General features: G+C 33.1%; 1 protein-coding gene across 1 annotated transcript in view; it reads left to right on the forward strand.

Annotated features, from left to right (window-relative positions):
- PTPRD (protein tyrosine phosphatase receptor type D) overlaps positions 1-27,633 on the forward strand; it is a 978,753-nt gene that overhangs the window by 61,081 nt on the left and 890,039 nt on the right. Inside the window, exon 4 of the mRNA XM_054004205.1 lies at positions 4,923-5,030. The gene's annotated coding sequence lies outside the window, so the exon portion shown is untranslated. The remainder of the gene's footprint in view (positions 1-4,922; positions 5,031-27,633) is intronic.

The raw sequence follows: 27,633 nt of genomic DNA on the forward strand, positions 1-27,633 counted from the left end.
AGAGATGTTGGAATCTGTACTCAGAAATCAGCTGTTATAATTCCACACTGCTTTAGAAGATGCCTTTGCTTTTATTTTTAAAATAAAAAGCCATTACTTTTCTAGCATAAATCAGAATGTGAGAATCTCAGTCACTTTAAGTTCTGAAGTCAGGATCAATGTTTTTATTAACACTTTGCAGTCTCTGAATATATGTTAGAGATTTGCTGTCTCTGCATTTGCCCTGTATTTTTGTGAAGTTTCTTGTTATCTCAAGCATGTCATCACTTGCAGTATAAGGATTTGCAGTCTTAATATAATAACTTGCAATCTTACCTAAAAGATACTGCAGCTGATGAAAACCTTCTTATTAGGTCAAGAAAGCCTGGAAAATTTGTTCTGAGAGGCCAGTAAAATAGAGAGTATGATGCCAAACTTACAACTTTGAGGGCAGCAGGAGACTAATATGCTTATTCACTCTTGAAAGCATGATAGGCTAAAATAGATTCATTATGATTCTTTCCACAAGGAGAATCAAGGTATAAAGGTATATGAATTTTTGCTGATAAATAGAGTTTTTATAAAAGTACAGTGATTAATATTATAAAGAAGAAATAGGAAATTCTGTCATGGATTGCAGTGTTTCGTAATGCAAATATCATAAACGGATGTTATGAATAAAAATTCTTAAATTCGTGTGACATGTAAAAATTTATGTAGGTTTATGTTTCTGTTCTTTTTGTGTGTGTGTTAATATTGTCAGTTAAAATTTATGTTGTACACTTAGAAATAGAACTGTGGTGCTCAAGTACTAGCAGAAATTAAGTGTATTTTAATATTGTTCTAACTTCTGTACTTTTTCTGTGCCATGCTTTTAGTTTAGTTATATTCTTGGTAAAAACTTAAAAATGTAATCTACACAAAACTTGAAGAACTAAAAAGGTTTCATTTGAGAACACACTTTTATTTTTGTTCTCTTTTTTTTTTTGTTTTTTGCTTGTTTTATTTGTTTCTAAATTGTATGGCTATGTCTGTAGGATATTATTCAATGGAAAATGTTTTGACATCTTTAACTAAAGAGAGATATTAAGCTCTCGAATGTAAAAATATTGCATCACTGGGAAAGCAAAAATTACTCTAAAAGGGTATCACTTTCAGGCACAGAAATTTTATGTAACATACGTGTTCATTACTTTGCTTTATTAATTTGATGTCATTTTTTCTATTAATTTAATAATGTTTCCATATTTATAATTAAAGATAATAGAAACATTAACTGTCTCCATATAAATATATCTGCAAATTACAAATGGAGGTAAAATATGTGGAATAAATGAAATTTCAGAGTTAGAAAGGCTTATGTAATTGTAAAAGTGGATTAGTTGTTAAACATACAGACTGTATAATGTAGGGCCATATCCCACACGTGTGAATGAAAGGACATAGAATAAAGGATTTAATTTTTTTAAAGGGAAGTTCTCATCATCTTATGTACCCACCTTTTCTGTCCAAAGAATTAAGCAAAAGCTTACTGAACTCTGTAGTATTTATGGAAGCTAAAATAATATAATGTAATTTTTATAAAGAATTTGCCTTTTAATCTATTTTACACTACTAAGGATAACTTGTGTATTATTTTCCCTTTTTCAGAAATCATGAATATCACATAAACATTGGAAATGTTCACTGGTGTGTTATTTCTGTGATGTCTGAGGCAGGACTTCATATTATGTCTTGTGATTTTAAAAAGAAATTTTCAAACAAGGTATAATATCCATGTCCCAAATAGCATCTAGCATATGTGAAATCTTCCACCCTATACTCCTTTGAACAAAGGCTTTTGTGCCAGAATCTTGTAATTTTTTTTCTATCATCTATCAACTCATCTAATAAGAAATGTTACTTCTCCTCATAAGCTTTCCTTTAATGTCTAGCTTTTGTCTTTTTAGAGCAGTGTCATAGGTCTGAATTGAATACACTGGAATTAATTGTGACCAGAAGACCATATGTAAACATCAATGCTGAAGCTTAACCTTTTTTCTAACACTGTCAACTATATATTGGCATCTGGCTTTCGCAATTTGTTTTCTGAGAAAATGTAAATGTTTCAGGCCTGCTAGCAGGGAATTTCAGCATACATCATAGAAGAGAGAAGAAGTAATGCTCAGTGCTCTGTTAGTTAGTAGCTAACAGAAGTAGCAGACAGCCCAAAGTGTCATGCTTATCTGTTACTTTCATTCAGGAGCCAAAGTGATATTTCCTTCTGTTCCCAACTGATAACAAGTGCAAAATACAGGCAAAAATAACTTTGTGCCAACTGCATCCCTATTGAAAAAAAAAAAAAAAAAAGAAAAACCAACTCCTGGGCTGATTGTTAAGATGTTGAAAGTGTTCATAGGTTTGCTGACACTGAAATGTGTAGAAGTGGAACTAAGGGAAGGGGAAACTGAGTTCTGGGGAAAAAAAGAGAAGAGAAGCCAAGAAAAAACAGGAAAAGATTAAGTAGATTGAAAGAAATCAATTTTAATTTAAAATTTAGCAAGGAAAATACATTCTGACAGGAAGTAGCTTTTGCTTCACTGGAATTGAAAATGTGTACCCAATTTGTTTCCCTACAGCAGCTGAAGTGTGGGAGAAAAATCTCAGGATTCTGCTGCACAAGTTTGTTTCCCAATTTCAAGTTAGGAGTAAGAAAAGAGAAGAGGTTTTTACCTCTTAACCTCTGGTGATGATTCAGTGATTAGTTAATTATTATAGGTCTCCTGCGCTCCTCTGCCTTGGAGAATTCCAGACTAGAGGTGTTGTTTTCAAGATGTAACTTGTGATGGCATATACAGCAAAGTGAATTTATCTTTGAAGTACTTTGGAGAGATTTCATTCTCAGTTGCACATAATACTCATTTACCCTTGCAGTCTAAAAGTATCAAGAAGACATGGTTATAATTCCTCTGTACTTTTCTTTTGGAATTATTGTTGGTTTCTGACAAAGTCTTCAAACACTTTTGGAATACTGCCTGTGAATAATTGTTTTGAAATTCAAAAATATTATAGGAGTTGTAACAAAAGCCCTTTTCCAGTTCTGTACTGATAGTTATTTGTGGTCAAATCTGTAAGCATTTTCAATTAAATTTCTCTGAACAGATGATTTATGTATAAACAACTTCCACTAAAGCTTGTACTGAAGGAGCAACTACAAAAGGGTTTCTAAGAGAATGACTTTACTAATGGTGTGAGTCTGGAGCTGCAAAGTGTTTCTGGAATAATGCTTCTGGAATAGACTTTTTATTTCTTGGAATTATATATATGTCTAAGATTAGGAATTTGTTTCTTTATATTAGAATTAGAACATAGTAAAAGGAGCTTTCAGCTGTTAGGAAATCACATATTAATTTTATAAGATTATTTCAATTGTTTTGAATTAATTAATTATTTAAGCAATTAGACAACAGGAAAAGTGTTACCGATTTTTTTTTTTAAGTCAGAGCATAGTTATTTTTCTTATGAAATAAAGATGTACAATTTGCTTTCAATAAAATAACATTAATTCATAACATAATGTCAGGATGTGACAAGGTCTAGTTCTCCTAAATGTTTACACTCTAAATGAAAGGCCATAAATTTGTCAGATGTGCAGCGCCTCTCCAGCCAATATTTATATACAGCATTGAATAACTAGCTATATACTATTACTCCATCTTCTTGTAGAGTCTTTTTATAACCTATCATTTCCTCATAAGCTGTATATCCTTTACAGGAAGAAATGTTGATGGAGAAAGATCTGAAATTTTCTAAGCCACCTGTGATTTTCTGAACACTGCTATTCTGTCCATATTGCTAACATTGTATGAAAGCTCACTATTAAATTGTTTTAAGTCAGTGAGTTTCTGAAAAATTTGTTGGCTGTAGAAATTTATTCATTGTGTTGCAATACAGCTGAGAGCTGTAATATGTTTGGTTTTCTTTGGTTGGAAGGACAGAAATACCATATGGTCACAAGACAACAAAATTACTGAATATTTACATGTTCTAGGTGCAATAAATGTCTGATTTTCCCACTGTGTTCTCCCACATATTTTCATTAATATCTCTGTCCCTTCAGATATCTCTTTGTTGCCATGCTGCTACTGGTTGACCTTCTTCTGCCTGCAAATAGCTTTCATGAAAAGTGATAGTATAATTTTTTTCCCCAGGAATTTAAGTTAAACTGATTGGGCTAAGATTTTCAGAACTTTCTTTCCCCCATCTTCTTGTAGATTGATATTTATATTATAACATATTATATCATATTATATCACATCACATTATATTACATTACATTACATTACATTACATTACATTATTAGTTGCTCTTTCAGTCAGTTAGGACTTCTCATCTTCATTTCCTTCCAAAGGTGACAGAGAGCAGTTTAAAATTGAGATACCTTTTCTTTAACCTTTTCTTTTATAAATAATTTTGTCATAAATTTGAAGTCTACAGTCCCTAATAAGAAGAAACGGAAAAAAGAAATGGTACTTTAAGATCAAAATAAAACTGAAACTTTGTTATTTAGATACCACATTAAACTACTTTGCTCTGAAACACTTCTATTTGCTACTGCTGAATTTACTGACTAATTTCTTCAGCATCAACAATTTGAAATGCATACATATATGAATAAATATATATGTGAATAAATATACACTAAATAAATTATTATTTAGAACACTTATTTATATGTATATTGTATCACATGATCAAGGAGAAATTCAAAGAGTGAAACTGTCTATGCTTCTATCCTTTGTGTAACTGTTTTGATGACCCCCCTAATGAGACAGGATAAGATAATATAATAAATATAATACATATAATAATATAATATTAAATATAATAAATATAATAAATGTCTTATTGCACTTGGAAGACAGGGAAGAAAAATAGTAACTGACACTGTATTTCATTCCAGGTGGGAGTAAAAAGCAACTATTTTCCTCACCATTTACAATGCAGTTAAGAATTTGACTGACAGAATGTTGGCACCAGCTGTGGTAGAACTGATCAGCCTCAACTCCAAGTAAGTGATGTCACACATTTGGAGATTCATTTCAGACTAAATTTACAAAGCCTGCTATCAGAAAGTAATGATAAATTATTATAAAACATAAATATAAACATGAAATGGGGGAAATATTCAATGATTAACAAAATGTAGACAAAATATAGTCTGTTGATATAGAAGAAAAACTGGTGGGAAAAAAAAAAAACTAAGTAAGAATATTTGGGTCCTAACTAAATTAACCTTACTTCCCACTGCATTTCTCATGGGAGACAATTGTGGGTGAAGGACAGAGTAAGAAGCATTGGTGGTCCAAAAATTATCTCTGAGGGAGATCTACATGTTATCCTTCACATGGTGAAGGTGACAGCAGTGCTACAGTCATGCACACAGGAATTATGCACACACATTAAAGTGTGCCTCTCATCCTTCTAGCCTTAGATTTCTAACATTCATGGACACCAGTATCTCAGTGCTACCTAGAGTTTTGTTTTCTTTCCTAATAGAAGTTGAAAAATTCCTATTTTATTATAGCTAGTAGGGAATTGTGGAGAAGATAAAAGGCAGGATGGTTTTCAGTTTGTTGGATCTGCTTTTTACTGACAATATAATTTCTCAGTGAAAATCTATTTTCCTCTTTGAAAACTGCTAAGAAACCTGGATGATACCAGCCTAGGAAAAGAAGAAAAGGGTGAACAATAGAAAGGGAAGAAGAAAGAAATAGGTGGTAAAAGCAGAGTATTAATGCAATATGTTCATTTATCAGAGAGAAATAAAAGATACGCTACTGTAAAATTGCTGAATGTCTGAAAATGTGTTGGTGTCACTGCAAGACAAACAACTAGCTCACATTATTGGAATACTTGAAAGTTTGAAAACTGCTCAAAGCGTATATATTTAGAGCTATTTGCATAGACATAGTCTAAAAGAGAAGCTAAATTCTTTTCATTGTCAGAATTTGTCTTGGATCATCAATTGCTTTACTGATTATTAGAAATACTGACAAACTTGAATGTATGTTTGTATTCTTGGTCCACTGCTAGCCAAACCTAGGTAGGTTATCACTAATATACAGTATTTGCTACATTAAAGAATAGAAATAGGACTCTTGACAGGTTTTCAAATGTATTGAATAAAGTGTGTTAATATTTGTTAGTAGCTACTGAAAAAGACGAATCCTAGCAAGAACTTACACTAAAAAACCCTGAGACTTTGAGAAGGTGAGTTCTTTGTAATTATCTAATTAATGACAAGATGAAGCAACTAATGAGCAACACCCCATATGATTTAGATATATCTTTGCCAAAAGTCACTCTTGAATAGAATCTATACTTACAGAGGGGAAAGATCTCAAGCTAGGGTATAATCACCTTGTGACCATTGCTTAGGTATCCTGGAGACTGCTAAGTATACCTATATGTATACATATATTAAATATACATAACTTTTCTAGTTGTCAACTTATAAATTTCTTGTAAAAACATTTCAGTTCTTGTGAATGGAGCAGATAGGGTTTTTTAAAAAAATTATGTTAAAAGTGAAATATTATAAACAAATAATTTTCTTCTGTTTTCTGGCACAAATCAGTCATTAGTGGTATAACAAGTAAGAATATTTTTAAAAGTCATTTACTCAATATTTCAATATTCTAAGGTCAGACAAAGAAATCAAAAGTTTATGCAGTTTATGCAAAGAAATCAAAAGTTTATGTTCTCAAGCAGCAAAAATATTTTACTTCTTAGACACATCTATAATAAGCAGAAGCAATGTGGAAGTATAATGGATGTTATCTATTTCTTCAATCATATGAAAGGTGAAATTAGCACCAGTACTTCTGTATCAATACACAAAACTTTACTAAATATTTCATCCATTCTATTTGCAACCTGATCCTAAAATTCTGTGTCTCACAAACTCAAAATATTTCTCATGTGTGAGAAAAATTTATGGAATTATCATAGTTAATACACAAAGTGATGAATAAAAGCAAACCTCAACACTCTGATGAGGAATTTGTATGGTATACACATCTCTTTGAGGTCATAGTTATTTATTTTATTTAATTGTTATTTTAAATTGAAATTAATAATTTAGAACTATCACAATAATCATGTATGACAGATAAGTAGCATCTTATATTTTAACACCTGCTATATGAACTGTAGAACAGAGGTGGCTCTAGATCAAAGATTCATTATTTAACAAGTTTGGTCAAATCCATGTCTGTGCAAATCATACCTATCCAATGTGATAGCCTTGATGAGAAGACAGTAGAGAGGCAAAGATGCCTGCACTTGATTACCCTGACTTCACGAAGTCCTTTGATGCAGCTTTCATAGTACCTTTATTACCAGGTAGGTGATGACATGAACCAGATAAGCAACCTACAGTGTGACAGCGGCCTGGACTGCTAGTCTTACTGTTGTGATCCATAAGAAAAAGTCCAGCTAGTGACCAGAAAGCTGTACTTTCTGTCTAGGATAAATACGAAGACTAATAATGTTTAATGTTCTTCATTAATAGCCTGAATAGTGGTGCAGATTTCACTCTCATCATGCTTGCAGAAGATCCAAAATGTTCATGAAGAGATAAACATAGTAGGAGTTTGGGCTTCTGCAGAGACAAATGAAGTGACTGGAACCCCATGAGAATGGATGTGAAGTGCTACATCTTGGAAGCAAGAGTATAGGCTGATGCTGACCAGCTGGGAAGCTGCTCTGCAGTAATGGCTCTGGGACCTCTCGAGCCACTAGGCTGTTCCCAAGGCAGCAGTAGACTCAGAAAAATCAGTCTCATACCCTGGACTGCATTATCAAGGATGATGCCGGCAGATACGGGAAAGTGATTTTGCACTGCTGGTCATACTGTGAGTTCACATCTGGCAGGCTTTGCATACCAGAGTATGAGACAGGCATTGATATAATGGTATGGGGATGGAAACTAATGCAAGTAAGCCTGTGAGATGTTGAGATAGCTCTCTACCATAACATATGGACTTCTTTTTATTTTGGATGCCAAGATAACCTTCTTGAGGCAAAGTATGAAGAATAAGTGAAAATATCAGAAATTCAGGCTTAAATGTGGACATGATTCCTATTGTAGTAGACCACAGCTAAGAGCATCCCGGGTTCATTTTTTACATTGGTATATATATTCAGTATGTACGATTCAAATTGTTCCCAAATATTAACTGGCATGTGGTAAAAAAAATTCCTAATGAATAGAGTGTGATGAGAATGTGACTAAACTTTTTAAGATATTTATATACTCTGGAACACAAAAAAAAGTCAGATGAAAAATGAGTGTATTAAGTTATATATTTCACAAGTACTTCTAGTGAGCAAAGTACAAGAGCTAAAGCGAGAGACTACTTTTGAATAAAAATATAATATGTGTATATTAGTCTATTTAGCTAAACACTTACAATATGAGTGACAAAAAATACAACCCAGAAAAATGAAGGATATAGAGCTTAAAACTATTGCTGTTCAAGTTACAGCAGTTTAAAATACCCTGACACCAGAATACTCAGTCTCTTTCTAGGCCATCTTTGTCCCAGTGATAGAGTAAAAGGCAAGGAAAAGAAATAGTGTTGTATTCATTCTACATTTGGGAACAAGGTCACAGCAAAGTGAACATTTGGCATTAGGAGTCTGCTATTGGGCCAAAAATGGAACCTGTTTATCTTGACCCTTGTTCCCAGGGTTTCAGACTTCGTCTCTATGAAGGTTAACACTTTGCATCTGGATAACATCAGGATCAAATTTTCATAAGCTTTTAGTACCCTCACTGGGTGAGGTCTTCTAGTCTTTCCACAGAGAGAGCACTTAACTGATTATCAACTGATAGTCCCTGATTTTAATATATGCTGAAGGTCAAGGTTAACATTTTAGCAGCTTTCCTGTGTGATGACAAAATTTGACAAGGTCTAATTGGTTGTGATTTGTCTTTTCATCTTGTAATCTCTTATTATTGTTCCATTTATATATGTGAAGATAACAGAATTTAGAGACATATTGAACTGACATTTCCCTTAGACACAGGAAAAAAGAAACTGTTTATGTACTGATGACATTTCGGTGGATTGATTCAAGTCATAAATAAGGGCAAGAAAAAAGCTTAGCTTCTCTCTTCCTCTTTTTTAGTGCTTTAAATAGGCAGGTAGTTAGTAGGGGTAACAGTTCTTACCAATTTTGGAGCTGTTGTTTACATGGTATTTTCTGCAGGGTAAGAAGCTCTGTTTACTATTTGTTCATCAATAACAAGTTTAAAAGTTACATATAGACAAAAGAGGAAACCACTTTGCTTTAAACATGATGAGAATTCTGTCTGCAGTTCTTAAACTAAGACCTGTTAATATATTAAAATTAAGGCTGGAGAGCATTTTACATAAGTTTAAAAGCATCTTCTGAAAGTAGAATGTTTATGTAAATAACATATTCTTAAAAGTCTTTGAAACAAGAATATCTACAAAGATAGAATTTTAAGTACTTTTGCATATTTATAAGTGCAGAATTTGCTGATGGTTAATGTACTGTATGTGCAATACACATAAAAAAACACTCAACAACTGAAGCAATCCAAGAGCAGACCAAACAAAGATGGCACGTGAATATAATAATATTAATATCATTGCATGTAGAATCCTGACATCTTCTATTTTCATAATTCCTGTGGAGTGAAACTACTCTTCTTTTTATGCAAATGTGAAATTCAGGTGAGAAAAAGCAATTAATTTCCCCAGTGTATTATAGGAAATACATGCAAGTCCAGGGAGGTAGATACTTTTCCAGATTCTACATTAGGATCTTGGAAATGAAGCTGCCCTTTATGCAGGTCTGTCAGTGATATAGAAAACAAGTAGTCCATTTTCACTTTCACATACAAATAATTGTATTTTTAAAGGGCAACAATTTTTGGAAACAATTTATAGCATTCAGAATATTGCTATTTTTTGTCATATTGTGCAAACTGGTGTTACAAGAAAGCTGTCATACATCTCTATTTCATATGATACACACATCTTATCATATGAATTTTTATCTATCTTTTAAGTCAGGTAATATACTTGACTGAGTTTTGGGATGGGGTGTGCTTGTTTATATGTGATATGAATTTGGGTAGATACTATCTGTTTAGCTAGGTCATCTCAGTAGTGCTTTGTGCAGACATTCAAGCTGACTATTTTCTGCAAAGTTATTTGCCTTGAGTTGAACATAAAGTTGCAGCTAAAACGGATCAGTCATGTCCTAGGTGAAGCTTGGATAAAATATCTTGTTATGTCCATTATTTTTTTTAAAGTATACAGCTTTTCTCAAGATAAACTATTGCTTCTTTCACTAGATATCAGAGTAGTTATTGACAAGACCATAGTTTACTTCAATTTCTAGCAAAGATTGCCACATTTTGCAAGGTGATTTGCCTCTGAAAATATCTTTGTACATATTCCCTATAAAAACTTCTTAGAAGTTTTTCTCTGCATGGAGGATATCCCAATATCACATGGCTCCTACATGTAGTCTTTTTGCCTATATGCTAAGATGACTAAATCTTATTAAGTGTGAAAATATATCACTTTACTATGTAAAAAATAATGTTTTATTAGTATAATTGAAGTACTGAAAGTCTAAATAAAATACTATTGCCAGTTCAGATGTTATTATTATGCATAAGGAAAGAAACTAAGTTTACTGATGACTCCAAACTGAGAGGTGCTGTTGACTCTTGAGCAACAAGAACATTTGCAGAGGGATCTGGGTAAGTTAGGTCCCACAATTTAAAAGGGTTTTAAGATCTTTGAATATATCCAGAGGAGGGCAACAAAGCTCATGAAAAAGCTGGAAAACATGTCCTGTGAAGAACAGCTAAGGACTTTGGGCTTGTCCAGTTTGTAGGAAAAGAGGCTCAAAGGTGACCTAATTTCTCTCTGCAGATTCCTGAGGAGCAGTGGAGATGAAGGTGCTGATTCTTTTCTCTGGGATCCAGTGATAAGACAAGTGGGGATGGTTCCAAACTGTGACAGGGGAATTTCAGACTGGACATTAGGAAGAAATTTTTTACCTAGAGGGTGGTCAAAGCCTGGAAAGTAGTTGTGGTTGATGTTGTGTCAGTATTTAGAGGTGTTTGGACAACGCCCTTAGCAACAGGCTTCAACTTTGGATCAGCCTTGAGATGGCTGACCAGGTGGAGTACATGTTTGTAGACCCCTTCCAACTAAAGTATTTTATTCTGTTCTATTCTGCTCTAAAGAATAAACAAAAGATATATTACTAGAGGATATCTCTCCATACTCATCATAGAAATATAAAATTAGAAGGGGGCCAGATTAGAAGGTAACCTCAAAGATCATCTGGTCCAAACTTTCTTGTCAAAAGCATGGTCTAGACAAGATTGAGTAGAACCCTGTCCATCTGAATTTTAAGTGTCCAGCACTGTGGAATGTGCCACTTCCCTGGAGAGATTATTCAGAAGTCTGATTGTTTTGAAAAAACTTTCCTCTTGCATATGATCAGATTATCCTTGGAAGTAACTTGTACTGGTTACCCCATACCTTTTCCAAATGACTCCTTCTGAAAAGGGAGTCTCTCTTTGTAGTCACTCTTTAAATTTTCCTGGGTGGATATTGTCATGGCCCATCAATTTGCAGGGGTGAAGTTGCTGTAAAATTTACTCACCAACTCTTCCTTCAATGAAGGTGGGTTTGTGTTTATTTCAACCTAGACTTTTGCTCCCAGGGTCTAGCAGTGCTGGTGCAAACAGGTGAATGAAGTGCTGAGAACTTCATTCAGCACTTTTGGTGACTGATTCACCTCTCCTGTTTAACAGGACGGTATTTTCCTTCTGTTTTTTCTTGTTATTGAACAGTTTCTTCTAGTTTTTGACATAGCTGGTCAATACCAATTTTAGCCGGCATCTGCATCTCTGCACACCTTGGAAATGCTCTTGAGTTTCTCAGTGGGTCTTCACCTGTTTTGACATTTTTGATATGCTTCTCTTTTGGTTGTGATCAAACTCAAAAGCTTGTAGTTCAGCCTAGGGGATCTCTTGCTCTGCCTACTTCCCTTTAAAGGGGATTAACTGGTTTTTGCTTCCAGAAGTGCATTCTTGAAAAACTCTCAACATTCACCAGCTCCTTTTTCCTCCAGGGAAGCTTCCACAGAATAACTCCCAGCTGTGTTCTGAGCATGTTGAAGTTTGCTCTTCTAAAATTTTTGTTTTTAAAATCTTTAAAATCTTGTGTGCTCCCTTTGACCCCAAGCTTCACAATACTGCAGCTAAGGCTATGACTAACCAAGATAATTGCATAGCAGGTTTTCTTGGTTTGTGAGCAACAAGTCCAGGTGTGCCTCATTCCTTTTTGATACATCTAACATTTGTATGAGGAAACAGTCCTCTACCCATTCCAGGAGCTTGCTAGATTTCATGTGAGCTGCTGTATTCTTCTTCCGACAGATGTCTGGGTTCTTAAAGTGCTGCATAAGAATCAAGTTCTGTTGATCCACAGCTTGATAAGTTCTTTATAACTGTAGAGTTTCCAGTATAATCTGAACCACTTTTCTTGTAATTTACTCCCTTTGCTCCTCTACACTCCATTATGCACCCCATTTCCAAACAGCCTCTGTTTACATGCCAGCAAGCTGTCTTGACTAAATCATTATGAAAACCCCATAGATGTTACATACAGACTTCACATATTTGTTATCAAATTCTATTTAAAATTAGGTTATTCACAAAAAAAAAAAAAAAAAAAAAAAAAAAAAAAAAAAAAAAAAAAAACTAAACTAAACAACTCCCTCCCACATGCACATACAAAAATAGAAAAATCCCAAAGCAATCAACTAACCAAAAACCATCAAAAAACTCAACAAACCAAAACCTCTAACTAAAACAAAACAGAGATGGGCAGGTCAGGAGAAAAGATTACATCTAAACAAATTTAAGCACAACTTCAGGCAGCTGAAGGCTGCTGCTCACTTTGAAGACAAAGTGAGGCTGATGAACTTAATTTATGGAAGTTTGCAAAATGAATATAATACCTGTGGTCTGCTACTGGCAGTAGTGAAGTTTTTATTTACTGCAGTGAGCATTGTTCAGTCTGTAAGTATTTGTCCTAGTACTGAAGACTGATATATTGTCCTTATAAGAAGAAATCATCTCCTCTATGCTGCCAGTGTTATCTGTGTGATTTGTGGATATTGCAGAACAGGACTTAGTAAAAAAAATCTATCATAAAATTTTAGCTACTCATTAAATAAGTATTATCTCTTCCCTTAATTTCTTACATGTGAGACTTTAAAATGCCAGAACTGATAAAAATAGCAAAATTCACTCATTTAAAGCATTTTAAAATGTTTTACTTTGCTGACATATCCACATTTACTATGAAAGGAAGTGACGCCTTCCCTTATCTCTGAAAATCTCTAGTTTTTTATTAGGTGCTGTATTTTGCATATTGTCTTCTGCAACTTTTCTATAGCGTGTTTTACTCAAATTCAGAAGTAAATATTTAAACATAAAGAGTTGCTAGTTCATTTCCTCTCAATGTAGAAGCAGTCACAAAAATTGTGTTGTTTTCACCTAAATATGTTGGAATAAAATGCGTACTAATTGTAGCAAAATTATTTGGATTTTCTAGAACAGAAAATACGAGGAAACATTCTTGTCTCTACATCTCATCTTCCTCCATCTCCTTTTGACTCAAACCCCAAATTAAATAGATAAAAAAATCTAAAAATTACATCCTCAGCTATTAGGTTTCTTATTTCTTTCCTTTCTGATACTGATTTTTATTTTCATATGTGAATAAATGTATTAGCCATAGCAGTATAGCTGCCGACTGAATTATTTCTAAAGAAAAGTCTGGTTCCTTTACTCAGGAATATTTGCAGTAACTTATAGGAAAGAAGTTCTGAATTAATTGTTAACATTGCAAATCAAACATACGAACAGACATTTTACAAAAACAACCCCCTCTAGATTTTATCTGTGGTCAGTCCAAACCTTACAAATCATTGCAGTGTGATAATGTATGTCCTTTTCTTGAAAATCAGTTTAAATCTAGTTTGCTGTTCTCTGTAAATTATTAGCATTCAAATTGTGTCAGTCAGATTGTCAAGCAGGCTACATGCACACAAACATATCACTGCCTATTACAGCAAAAATCATGTTTAAAACTTTACAGCTTCAAAGTATTTTAGCAATAAATATAACTCTCAATCCATCCATCTCTACAGGTTTAGTGAGGTTGTGAAAAATTCAGCAATGCTCCAAGAGGACAACTAATGCATCTGGTTTTTTTCATCTTTTCTTTGGAGGTCCCTTCTGAAATGGGTGTGAAAATTGTTCCAGACCTGGTGTGTTTCAGTTTTCCTCATGAAACTCAGTCCTTGTAGGGCAGATCTCTTCTGTGTATACCTATTGTATCATCACTGAAAGAGCACATGCAAACTGAACTTTTAGTTTGCATTGGACCACAATAGTGTTCTTAGACAGATATACAGTTATTAATTTAGAATGCCAAATGTGGGTGCTCACATTCAGCAAAGAGAAGAATGAGGAGTGAGATTACATAATAGATTCATAGATTACATCTCCATTCATACATTTTGGCTTCACTTTCTGTAACAAGCTCTTCAGACTGAAATTACAGTTTTTTCTCTCTTCACTGCAGCTACTCTCCTCTGCTCCTCAGGGCTGCAAAGGACAGATGGCCTGGAACAACCATGCATGTGAATTCAGCTTAGACTCTATGTGCCTTTACAGCTGTAAAAAAGTACAGGTAGTGTATGTATATATGACAGGTATCTCCTGTCTGACCAGAAAGGTTGTACACCATTAGCTGGAAAGATATCAGATATTCACACAAAATAATTGATAAAATAATTAAGAAGATTTTCTGATTTTATGTAATTGTTACTTTAAATGCAATTTCCTTTTTTAGCAGAGAATATGTGGAAAAAATTATGCTTCTATTAACTATAGCTGAACATAGAAGAGATGCTGTTCTAGCTAGATGTAACTAATGAGCAGGAAATTCTTCAACTTGTATTTCCTTTGAAGTGTTTAAGGTAGTCTTTGTAGAGGGCAGGAGAATCAGTGGGGACAGAACGCTGGCAATCTTCCCATCCTAATGGACAGCTGGATCATGATGGACAGATTTCCAGCCGTAGTATGACATTTCTGGGGGATTTGTGTATGACAGATGGAGTATCACCTGCTGACAAATTGAAGGGGCTATGTTAACATTCTTGAAAATGGGAAACACTAAAACATGAGTAAATTAAGGATGTCACATCTTTTGCTCCTAATATGTAAGGAAATATCAAGATTTATAAAGAGGTGAAACACAGAGGACAACTGGCTCATTTGAAACTTACCCCAAGGTTTTGAATATGTAGAATGTAAAGGATATTGGAGGTATGTATAGATTATTAGGCTGGACAAAGATCTTTAAGGACAGATTGATCATAGCTGTTGCAGCCTGAATTGCTGCTAGTAAAGTCCAGGATAAAGAAGAAGAAAGGGCCTTTGCATGGTATCCACGGATGTTTAATTCAGCCGTGCAGTGAGATGTTCAGAGTCCCAGGCCCACACACATGGAGGGTCCTAGTTTCTCTCTCTCCAAGGGCCTTGGGTGACTCTGGTCCCAGGACAGTACAAAGATAAGGGTCAATCAGGGAATAGGGAAGGAATGACTCAGCGACACAGAACCAACACAGGAACAGGCGAAGGAGCCAGTGGGGTTTTATCAGCTTTTGAGTGAAGCTTCTTGTGTCTCTCCAACCTAGGGGATGCCCTGCAGGGTCTCCAAATAGCTGTCACTATTAAACAAAATATGGATACACCTGCTTCTGTTACCTTCATAAAAAAAGTAGCTTCTTTATCACACTTGCAGTATTGTAACTATATTACTACCTTTTTTAAGACCCTTCCTGTCATACAGGAGAATTTTTGTGCCTTTTAGTTTCAGTTGTCATGTGAATGCATCCAGTGTAGAGTAACATTCAGCAACAAATTAAATGAATCTTAACCAAACTTTAGCCATTTGATTTCTGAATATCTGTGGAGGAATTAAGTGCACTTTGAATTTACCTTTTTTGTAGCATTTAAATTATTTTTAAGTGTGTTTATACAGAAAGGCTCCATTGGAATTATTACAGAAGGCCAGCCTACACATATACTTTGATTATGCAAGGCATAGTTCTAACTAATAAGAATTTCTGCCTTTTATGTGTGATTACTCTTTTGTTTAAATAAAGGTAAAAAATCCCCTCAAACATTTCTTTAAATGAGTAAAAACAATAGGTGAGGAACTAGCAGCAGCAGGTAATTTCTAAAACTGAAGGCAGTATAAATTTTATCCCTTATGAAAAAAATAGAAAAAAATAAGAAAACCTGAGATGTAAAAGTAATGAGGAAGACTGGCAAATAGGAAGATTGGATTTGGATTGGATACGAAGTTTACAATTTAAATTTTCTATTTTCTAGAACATAAGTGTTCTAAAATAATTCTAAGCTCCTAGAACTACATGGCAAACTACCTCATATTCTCCATTTTGTATTAAATAGGCAAAATTTGCTCACTACTGAGTAGTGCTATGCTACATTTTGCCCATATTTCCACATAATGAATGTATCCCTCCTGTAAGATTTTCACTGGAGACAGTGTTACTTGTTGCAGAACAAAGAACTTGTCAGCTCAGAAAGGATGTGCAAATTCTTTTCTTTAGTGTTTGGAAGAGTATTATATTTTTTAAGGCTCCCTGCCCACGGAAGATGGGACAAGTAGCTGACCCATTAAACAGTAAAAAGGACTACTTTGTTTTAAGAACAAAGTCCTGCCTGTTTCAGGATTTTAAGGGCTGTAGCTGTAAACAATTTCTTGTTTCCCATTGCTCAAAGTAATGGTAATAATTTTTCTTTGCTCTACATTTTTTTCCTGGTAAATTTGTACTAAAAATAGAAATCTGTTTCAGAAGGCATTGAAGCTAATCTCAAGATTGCAGTATCACTTGTAGTGCAAAGATCATAAAAGCTCTGTTTTGTTTTATATTGTTTACTTATTTTTCTGTTGCTCTAAATAATTAAGATGTGTGAAAATTATAGTCACATAAGCAATAGTTCACAAACTACTGACTAATTTATTGATTACTGCTGCTTTGAAATATGACTACCATTTCTGCTGACACTTACAAGTAAGATGACTTACAGACAACACTTTCCCAATTAACATTATAATGTATAACTTTATTTAGAAATCATATTACTATGTTAAACATACTAAATAGGCAATAGAATTCCTATCGCTAAGGCCCAGATATTTATGTTATAGAAATTCACAGTTATTTAAATATTTATAAAATGAAAATTGAGAGAAGCATTTTGAAAAGCAGTTAATAATGAAAAGACATCAAGGCAGCCATCATTATAACAGCAAAATGCTGCACAATTTCAATAACTTCCCTGGTGCAGAAGCAGGCCATCAAATTTAATTAAAAGCAGTCAAAAATAAACTGAAAAATTGAACTGCAAAAGCCTATCCTTTGCCAGCAGCTGAAGGCAAAGAGAAGGAGAAGGGAGAACCTTGAAAGTAGTAATGAATTGATAAGCCTTTCTGCCTGCAACTTGTAATTTGTTCTGTCAGATTTTAGGATCAGTTAAACTAGATTAATAGAACAACCACTGTCTCTCTATCTTCAATCCTATGCCCAGTCCTTTTCTTATGGATTTTGATGGTAAATGAAAGTCTGAGAGGGTCAAAAATTAAATTTCCTTGTTTGTTGATTTCTTTTATATAATTCTGTTATGTACATTAGTTAGACACAGGCAAAATAAAAACAATCTAGAGAAATAAACATTTCTTTTGAATGTTTTTTCTGGTACTTCCAGAGAGGTTTCAAATCTTTTTATACAACAAAGGTAGATATCACCTGCAAAGTTCATCTGCCACTACAGGCTTCCATGGGGAAATGAAAGATAAGGAGAATCATTTGTAATGTACAAGGACTAGCAAATTTATTGTTGCTTTTTATGGTCAGATTAATGTGGATATATTCAAACTGTACCACAAGGACAGAACCAATTTACTTTAGATAATTTTATTTTTTATAAAAATAATGTTTTAATGAAGCTAAATCTTCCCTGCTGTGACCTTATTATGTTTTTCAACATCAGTGAGAAATAGATTATGTTGAATCGTAACAGAGCTCATGAAACAGCAGGAATTTGGAGGCAGAAGATCAATTATATTTTAGCGGTCAATACAGAATTAGGAGAGGCAAAAGCCAAGTAGATTCTGGAAATAAACCGATTGAAAAAAAAAGAAAGAAAAAAAGAGTAAATTACTTCCATGCCAATCAACATTACACACTACAATTTTTATAGGGATTATGAAGACACAGGAGTTTCCTAAGATGGAAATTTCCAGTCTAGTAGATATTTTAGGAGAACTGACATTATTATAAAACAAAGTAAATAGGAAGTGTGATGTTGAAAGACTGCATAAAATTCATAGCACTATGACTGATTAACAATTTACTCTTTGATAATAAATCAAACCCTTATGAAATTAAAAGAAGTGGCCTAAGTTAAGAAATTTATTGCATGCCGTTCAATTTTCATCAGTTATCAGAATTTGAAAGGTAAATAATAATTAATTCAAAATAGGAGTTAAACTTTTCCCTCATTCAAATTTCTCTCCACCACCTGTCAAAGTTTATGCTCTTGAGTTCAGGAGTAAGCAAACTTTCAAGAAAGATTTGCTTATAATTTGCTAGATATTGAAAAAAGGTGCTCCTCAAATCACTTACTCTTGTTGAAATTTCTAGTTATTTTTGGTGATGTTATATTCAATTTTAGATACACTTTACATTAAAATAATGTTTAAAAAACCCTCCAAAGGACATGAAAGGAGAGTCCACTACCCTCACTTATATAGAAAAACCCCTTATTTTATGCACTATGTAGGAAGACTTTCTTGGATGACATGCAAAGCAATAAGATTAATATTCATGTACAAGACTTCCTTGTACTTCTAACACGCAGAAGGACTGCATATTGTTGATGCATATTAATTATCATTCTTTAAACCTATTCTGCATGATTCACAGTGAGACAGAAAATACTTACAGGCACATGGTATTCTAAACAAGTGAGCGAAAGAATGACTTGATTTTCAAACCTTGAAGGGATGCTTTGCAATGAAGCCATGATATCCCAGTACACTGTCAGCCTGATGTGGACATATTTGAGATTGCTCTGGTGCAGGCAGATGATAGAATAGTCAAATTCTTGGAAATAAATACAGGAAACATGATAACTTCAGTCAGTTTGAACAGCATTTATCACTTGAGGTACTCAGACTGAAGAAATATCCAGCATGATGTTAGAACGGAATCTGAAGCCAATGTGTGCCAAGGTTGGTCTGTAATATTTGCTTTCCCACTAGCCACACCTGGAAAACAAGTCACAGAGGTTATGGATGTCCCCACATATCAGCCGGCTAAATCAGGACCCTTGAATTCTAAAGTAAGAAGTAAAATGGATATAATATGTCAGTCATCTGTGTTTTCACATTTATCCTTAAAGAGGAGATCATCTTGACTTGCACTTATGGGGATAGATGGAGAAATTCCCTTATGATATGACTCAGTGAAGCAGTTACAATTGTGTCTGTTCTATTTCTAGAAGGTTATCAAGAACTGGTTTGAGAGAAATGACTGGTGCATATATTTTTCAGATGGTTGGAAGGTCCCTGTTCTTATCACAAGTCATTTATTTCCATGAACATATAGCCAGGCTGTCACACTGATATGTAGTCACATTCAACCTGGAAAACAAAAGAGAGACTCTCAAAATCCCTCACCTGTTTACAGAGTGAAATTCTAAATATAAACTTGGTATCCTTTGGCCTAGAGTGATTATGCAAATGCATTTTCTCCTGGTGCAAGATAAGATATGAAAAGATAAAAAGGGATTACATACACCATTCTGCTGTAAACCAAAACCCTTTTTTTTTCGCCCAGGTGTGTTGCCAGTTCTTGAAAAACAAAAAAAAAGAAAATAAAAAGAAAAGAAAAAAAAAGTTTCACCTTAGAGAAATTTTAAAATACTTTTGAAATGAAATCTAAAGAAAACAGAAGAATACAGAGTTTGTATTAGAACAAAAATCCAGCATGGAAAATATTAATAGTGAATGCCTATGCAAAAGTTGTACTTTTAAAGTGAACTTCAGTCTTGTGTATATAGCTTGGTTTTGTTTCTTCAAAGAAAATATTTGACTATGGAGATTAAGTTAACAGTAGGGCAAATCAGGTTAAAGATAGTGGCGTTCTGCTTCTGAATAACACACCTCTTTTCATAAGTTGGAAGTCTTTTGGGTTTTATTTGTTTTTCCTCTTCCTCCTTCTTTTTATTCTTAAGTGAGAGATTTTTCTAAGCATAAATTTAAAGATGAGCTTTATCCCACAAGTCTCTGTAGTGCAAATCTGTGTCCAGAACTGCATAAAATCAATAAAATGTAAATACAACTTATAGAGAACATGTTGACTATATAATCCAGCTTTATTATCAGCAGGGTGCTGACTATAACACAATTAAATTGATTATTAGGTACTATTCTTTAATCAAAACAGCTTTTAAGTAATTTAGCAGCCAGTGCAATTTCATTCTTTCTTTGATCTTCTGCTTGATCAAGGGAACTTCTTCAGTTGTACCTCATAGTTAACTAAGTTCAAGTCAGCTTTTTCAATGTGATTTAATTAAAAGATATGACCATGTTTAAAATTTATCATATTAATGGGATTTTTGTAATAATTTTCCAGCTGAAATATTCTTTTTTACAACTACATACTGAAATGTCACAAAAAGTATTATACTCCAGTATTTCCAAATAAATTTTAAAGGTCCAGGAAAGAAATAGTCTTTTTAAAACCACTTACATGCATACTTTAAAGCTTAGTTCAGTAATGTAGCAATAAGAATGCAAACTGATAGAAATTCTTCCCCTGGTTTATCAAAGTACTAAAAATATTTGTTACTTAGGAAGAAAAAAACTGAATGTAAACAAATTTGCAAGGACAGTGGTACCTGACAGTTTTGAATGATGAGCGAATTGATTCTAAGCAGTTTTGACTTTACAAACACTAACTAATCCTTGCCTTTCCCATGATAAGAAATGTTTGACACATCAATTAACATATAGATAAAAAATCATGTTGAGGATTTTTCCTTTCATGTTACTATTTCCTTCTGTAAATGTTGAGCTATTACCTTGCTTTATATACTGTTAAATTTCCATAATTTCAACTGAAAAGTTGAAATTTTCAACTGAAAAATTGTTCCATTTATATTGAGCTAGTGCTAAAAACTGTCATTCAACCTGTACCTTTGCATTCCAGTTTGAAGGCTACCTATATTATAATTAATTTGTACTAGCATATGCTTTTATTACCTTTGCCCACCACAGTGAAGAGACATTGCTGAGGCCTCAGGTTTTTATTTGGTCATTTGTCTTGTCCATCTCTTTATATACATTATTATTAAAGTTCATAGAAATCATCAAGTGATTTTCTTTTGTGTTGCAATAATCAGTGAGTCAATAATCAGTGTGCATTAGTTAATAAAAATTATTTGGTGCATGAGCAAAAACATGTACAGATGCACAGAACAGGATGCATTCTACCTTCTATCTAGGATATTTAAAGAGTTTTGTTTGCAACTGTATTATGGTAGGATGTTATTATCCCAGATAATAATGAAATATATACTTTGAAATATATTTTTAAAAGGACTACAAGGGGAAAAGTCACTTGTTCTGTGTAATAGTGCTGGAAAAATAAATTGCTATAGTTTTTTAACACCTTTCTGTGTAACTGAAACCTGATTGCCTCACTTTCTTTATAATCAGTAAATACAACACAGTAGTCCCAGGAAAGGCATAAAATAAATACTTGTTTGGATGTTTGCTTGTGAGTTTTTTTTAATCACAACTAATTAATAAAACCATTATTGTGACTGAATACTTTTCTCAGGATGGAAATAAACAATTTCCCAATTTACAGTATTTCTAAAACACATATATATTGATAAAAAGAACATTAATGAATATTCAAATTAACTTTCATTATGATTTTAGGTTGTATTTTTGCAGGGAAAAAATAGAAAAGAACATAATTTGTTTTTATTATTTTAATAAAGCATATAGCTGGCAGGAAATTTCAGCTACTATGGCTCTTCCAGGTAAATCAATGCTTTGTCAATTTATGTGTGTTTTGTTGTATTGGCTAATATTTTCAGATCATGAATTTTCTCCATTTATGGAAAAGTATCAAATATTATTTGCTATGCTAGCAAATTATCTGTGATCTCACAGTAAATATTAATTTTGTATTACATATGGAGGCTTGCTATTCTGTGTTCCCAAAGACTTTGTTCCTACTTCTAAACAATAAAGTAACTGAGGTGTTCCCAGTAGTGAGAAGAGCTGATTTTCAGTTTAGGAACAGTGGGCAAGGAAAAATTAATCTCCAGCTGTGAGCAGTAGGTTCTTGAAAGTACTTGTTTCCAAGTTCTTTCAGATTCAGTCTGCTATGGTTCCTCAGCAGGCTTATTTGAAGTGCCTGAAGCACAGACATGATTAAAATTGACGAAAAACCCTTAACCTGCCTTTTTCTCCTCTGTCTTGAAATATTCTCTTGATAAACAATGATTTTTTATCAAAATGGTTTAAATATTTTCTATTGTTACAGTTACTCAAAGTTTTCAGGCTCTTCCTTTGAAGGATTTGGTAAATCAATACTAAGTATAAGATTAACCCAGTTCAAAAACATTATAATAATTTAAGAGCCGTTAAACTGTAGATGCACTGGTAGGAGGAGAACAACTAAGTAGAATATTAATTCTTGAATGAATCACAATGCTGTTAACAAATAACAATGAGAAAGCATAATCAGTCAGTATCTTTGTTCTCCTAAAATTCCACATCAGGGATTGCTGCATGAGGTAACTTTGAATAAGAGTTCAGGATGCAGTAGGTAAAGAGCAGTGGAATACTACTTTAAAAGAACAGGCTTTTTCAAATATTTGACATATTTATGCATTCATTAACACTTATCTCTGAGAACATCCAGAGAACAGACCAGGTTCCAGAAGACTTAAAAATGTTGAATATATTTTCCAGCTCTCAGAAGAAGCAGTTGAAGAATTATAGACGTGCAACAATAACTTTAGTTTTCAGAAAAACATGGGGACAGATAATAAAATAAACTGTATTTGCACATATGGAGGAAAAAAGTAGAAGAAAAATAGCCAACTAGAATTTATTCTAGCCATATCAAAACAATTTCATTTCCTTCTAGAGCAGGCTAACAAAACTTACAGACGAAAAAGAAATATATATGTCAGTATCATTACCCAACTAAGACTTTTGTCATTGTCTTGTATGATGTTTCCACAAGTCAGGTTGGGAAGCATGGAGGTCTAAGTGAAAATTTCACATGAAAGATGAAAATCTATTCAGGCTTACTAAAAGAATAGCTATTATTAGCGTACTGTTAAAAGAGATATAAAGCGGCATTCCCTGTGAAGTTGCCATAAATCAAACAAATCTTACTCAGTTAACTAAAAATTAAAAGAAAAATATTTTTTTTCTTAAAACATTCTTATATGTTTTACATATTTATAAATATAGTAACAAATACTGAATTTAGCCTAAATACATTTTAAAAATTGCATTTATAAATAAAGTGTTCTAGAAATACATGGTGAGGAATAACTGCCTTCACAGATAAGTTCTGGCATAAACTCTGGAAACTGACCTTTTGGAAAAGGTTGAGATCTGTGCAAAGCCAAGAGAAGCACATGAAGACCAGAACTCCAGAAAACTCTAGAAAACTTAATTAACAAGAACAGATTGAAACACCTGGAGATATGTTATCTAACAGAAGGGCTGGTTAAGAGAACTGATAACACTCTCCAAAACCAGGTAGCCTGCTTCAAAAAGAGTAACCTGCTCTTTCCTGTCCATGATGGCTAAAAGATATAATAAGATTACACGTGAGACTTCTATTAGATCATAAATATAGCTGCAACAGTGATTATATGCTGGGCAGGTTGTAATATCTTTATAATTTAAGACCTAAAGAAAAAAATAATAAATTAAAGCTGGGAGTACATAATTATTATTTTCCTAGGGGAAGGAACATCTTAAAGATTCACATCCAGATTTGTTTTCTGTTGTTGGTCCTATAACTTGCAATAGACTATCCTTTGCTTATGATTTCGGATGGATAGTTGAGCAGTCTTTGCTCTTTTCTTTTTTTTCAAATTTTAATTGATAGAACAATTACATAATACCATAATGTTATCAAACAGTAAGGTTTTTTTAAATAATTCAAGAGTATTTTAACTGATTGGACAATTATGTTTTTGATTTTGCTTGGGAATTTAAGATTGTCATTTATGTGCCATTGTATTTACATGCATAATATATATAAAAGATAATATATTTTGAGTGAGTGGATCATGAAGTTTATTTAATTTCCTGCTAGACTACCTTCTGTAGCAGTTGTCATTTATTAATATATTAATATACCAACTCTAAATGAATGTACATATATTTGTAGGATGAAAAAATTCTTTACAATTTTTTGAATGCTAAATTGGAAAGAGTACTTATCCTTCAAAACTGCATACTCGTTCTTAAAATGCATTAATCAGCATGTTAGCCATCCATAGCAGAATTTTATGAAAAGTACCATGCTAACCACACATTTGACAGACATGCTTCTTCAGGTAGAAATCTCCCTCCCTTTTTTAATTTATAATGAGCAAAGTGCATGCATCAGCAATCAAAGACTACTAAAGTGTGTAGAAGCTAAACTTTACGTTTGGGTCTGCTGTTTATGTCTGAAAGATAGCTAAAGAAGAAAATTATTGGTTACAGAATGTTTGTTACAAAAAATGCTGTCAGAAAAGGCCTTTTTTCTTTGATAGTGCAGCATTGTGTTGAGTGTGTAATTTACAGGACAGAAATTTACCTGAGATGATTCTTTATTCCTGTTATGGAGAATGGACTACCAGCTGACACAGGAAAGTTATTTTCAACCTCTTTGGCAGTTTCTCTTTTCCTTAATGGATAAAATACTTTTGTATTAAATTTGTGTTTCTTTAGGATTACAAAGCTTCTGTTATTTACTTTGACATTTGTCAGTCTAGAAGTAAATGTAATATCACTGGGTCAGTATCTTGTTAATGGCCACCAGTTAGGCAATGTATACAATATCTTCTGAAATTTTTTTTTGCTTTTAAGTTGATGTATCTTGACAACCAGTCTGCAATAATTTCTAGGCTAATTTGATTTGCTATTAGTCCTCTCTTTTATAATATGGAGAGTATAACACCAATTCTATATTTCTAGTTTTATCCAACTTAAAACCGTTCCTAATACAGATCCTAGTGTCTGAATTGGAAGGTACCAGATTTTTGAAAACTGACTTATGTGTAAATCTTATGTTTCAGCAGGCAATCTGGTACTTAGACCATCTGGAAAACAATTTGAATGAGAGCATTCCTATTTTTTTAATGCATATATGAAGTAGATAATACAATCAAAAGTGTCAGTGTAAGTACAGGGTGGGGGGAAATCGTAAAGCATTTGGCACGTTTTGAAGTACCTCATAGTGCTTATACTGGTGTGAAAACCTCATATGATTTATACATACTGTAAGAGAGAAACATAGGAATGAGTTCTAGGAAAAATAGTCTTGAGATATTCAGGGGAAAATAATCAAGGAAAACAGGCTTTACTATAGTTACTTTTGCAGGCATTGAATGTTTTAAAGTTTAACTTTACACTTTTAAAATATATCTTAAAGAACACAAGGAATAAATTTAACTGAGTCACTTTCAGTAGGAAAAAAACTGTACAGAAGTCCAGAATTTTGATTTTAACCTAGCATAGTTTTCATATGCATTTCACATGCATAGTTTTCAGTTTTAATAGCATTCTTTTAACTTGAGGAAGAATATTCTTTAATTATTATCTCCTAAATATGTTTTATTTTTGACAAATCTCTGCTCTCCAGCCCTTCCTGAAATAATAATTGAAAAAAGTTTGATATACTGGATGCAACATAGATTATTTCAGTTTTATTGATTCTATAATCTAGTTTGGACATTTACAATCAAACACTGCACTGAATCTGTGCCTAGCTAAATAACATGGCTTGAGTTTTTGAAGTTCAGAACACTGAATGTCTTAAAATAAAGACAGTTGTGACTGTCTTTGATGGCTGAGAGAGGGCAAGGTTGAAAATAAGCCATATGTCTAGAGGACAAAGCATGGTGTGTGCATTGCTGTTTCTATCTGCCACTTCTTCCTCGTTTTTCCATTCTATAGCATGGGGAACAACAAAATTTCTTATTTTCTCATGTAGGGGAACTGTCTAGAAAATGTTAGTTTCTGAAAGTGAACGTATACACAAAAATTAAACAGACTTTAATGATGTTTTTTCTAATTAATTTGGGAAGTGTATGTCTAAGGTTTCAAAGTATTTTGAGGAAAGAACAAATTTAAGAAATTTGAACTTGTTGTATATGGTTAATATTGAATTATAATTCAATTGGATAAAGCCAGAATACACCTACAGGATACAGGCTGAGTTAATATTTTCCCATATTTGTATTATTTTTTCATGTACACTGCAGGGAGATGTGGCTGTTAGAGTGGAACCTTTTGCTTTCATCATTCATGCATTTCAGACCACATTGTTGACTTAGTATTTCTTTTCTACTTAATTTATAAAAGTCGGGTCTTATAATATAGAAGCAAATGTATTGAGCTGACAGGGATAATATGCTTAATACTGCTTGGGGAAAATCAAAAAAGGAAAAACTGAACTGGGCTGAAACACAGTTACTAAATGCTGTTGATTGAATATACACAATAAATTGATTTCAATATTTATATATACAAATTATAAATTTTCTTTTTTTTTTTTTTCTTTTTTTGTAAAGGAAGCTCAGAAAGTTGGGTGGGGTTTTTTTGCAAAAATTATGTATAGTATGCAGACCATTGAAAAATACTTGAAAATTGCTATTAATACAGAAATCATTTTGAGAACCATGCTTGCAGTTATGATTCTGCCTGTGAGTCAGTTAATGCATGCTTTAATTGACTCCATGATTTATGTTCAGGTTTTGGTTTTAGTTTTAAAATGACATAGTGTTCAAATTCATAAGCAATTTTCCTTCAGTGTAGCTGTGTTCCTTGTATTGGATTCTGCTTCTGGAATCTGTACTGTAATTTTACACTTCTTTCTTGCATTGGGTTGTGTTAATCAGATGTGTTTAACTGTGTTAAATGACACACTGCATTACCTATGTTAGAAAATGAAATTAAAAAACTAATTTACAGAGAACAATAATGAAAGAGAAAAGGAAGTCATAATTCTGAAATTTATTTCTATTCACTTACATGTGTGCATTTTTCATTTGTCTACTTTTAAGACTTCTTCCAGACCACTATGGCATAAGGGTTCTGACAATGATTTATTCATCTCCATTACTATAAAGCAAATGGAACTTAGGTATCAAGATATTTTAAAAGTTTTTATTAAAAAAA

Source organism: Vidua macroura, chromosome Z, assembly GCF_024509145.1.
Source record: "Vidua macroura isolate BioBank_ID:100142 chromosome Z, ASM2450914v1, whole genome shotgun sequence".
In the NCBI taxonomy this organism is placed as follows: domain Eukaryota; kingdom Metazoa; phylum Chordata; class Aves; order Passeriformes; family Viduidae; genus Vidua; species Vidua macroura.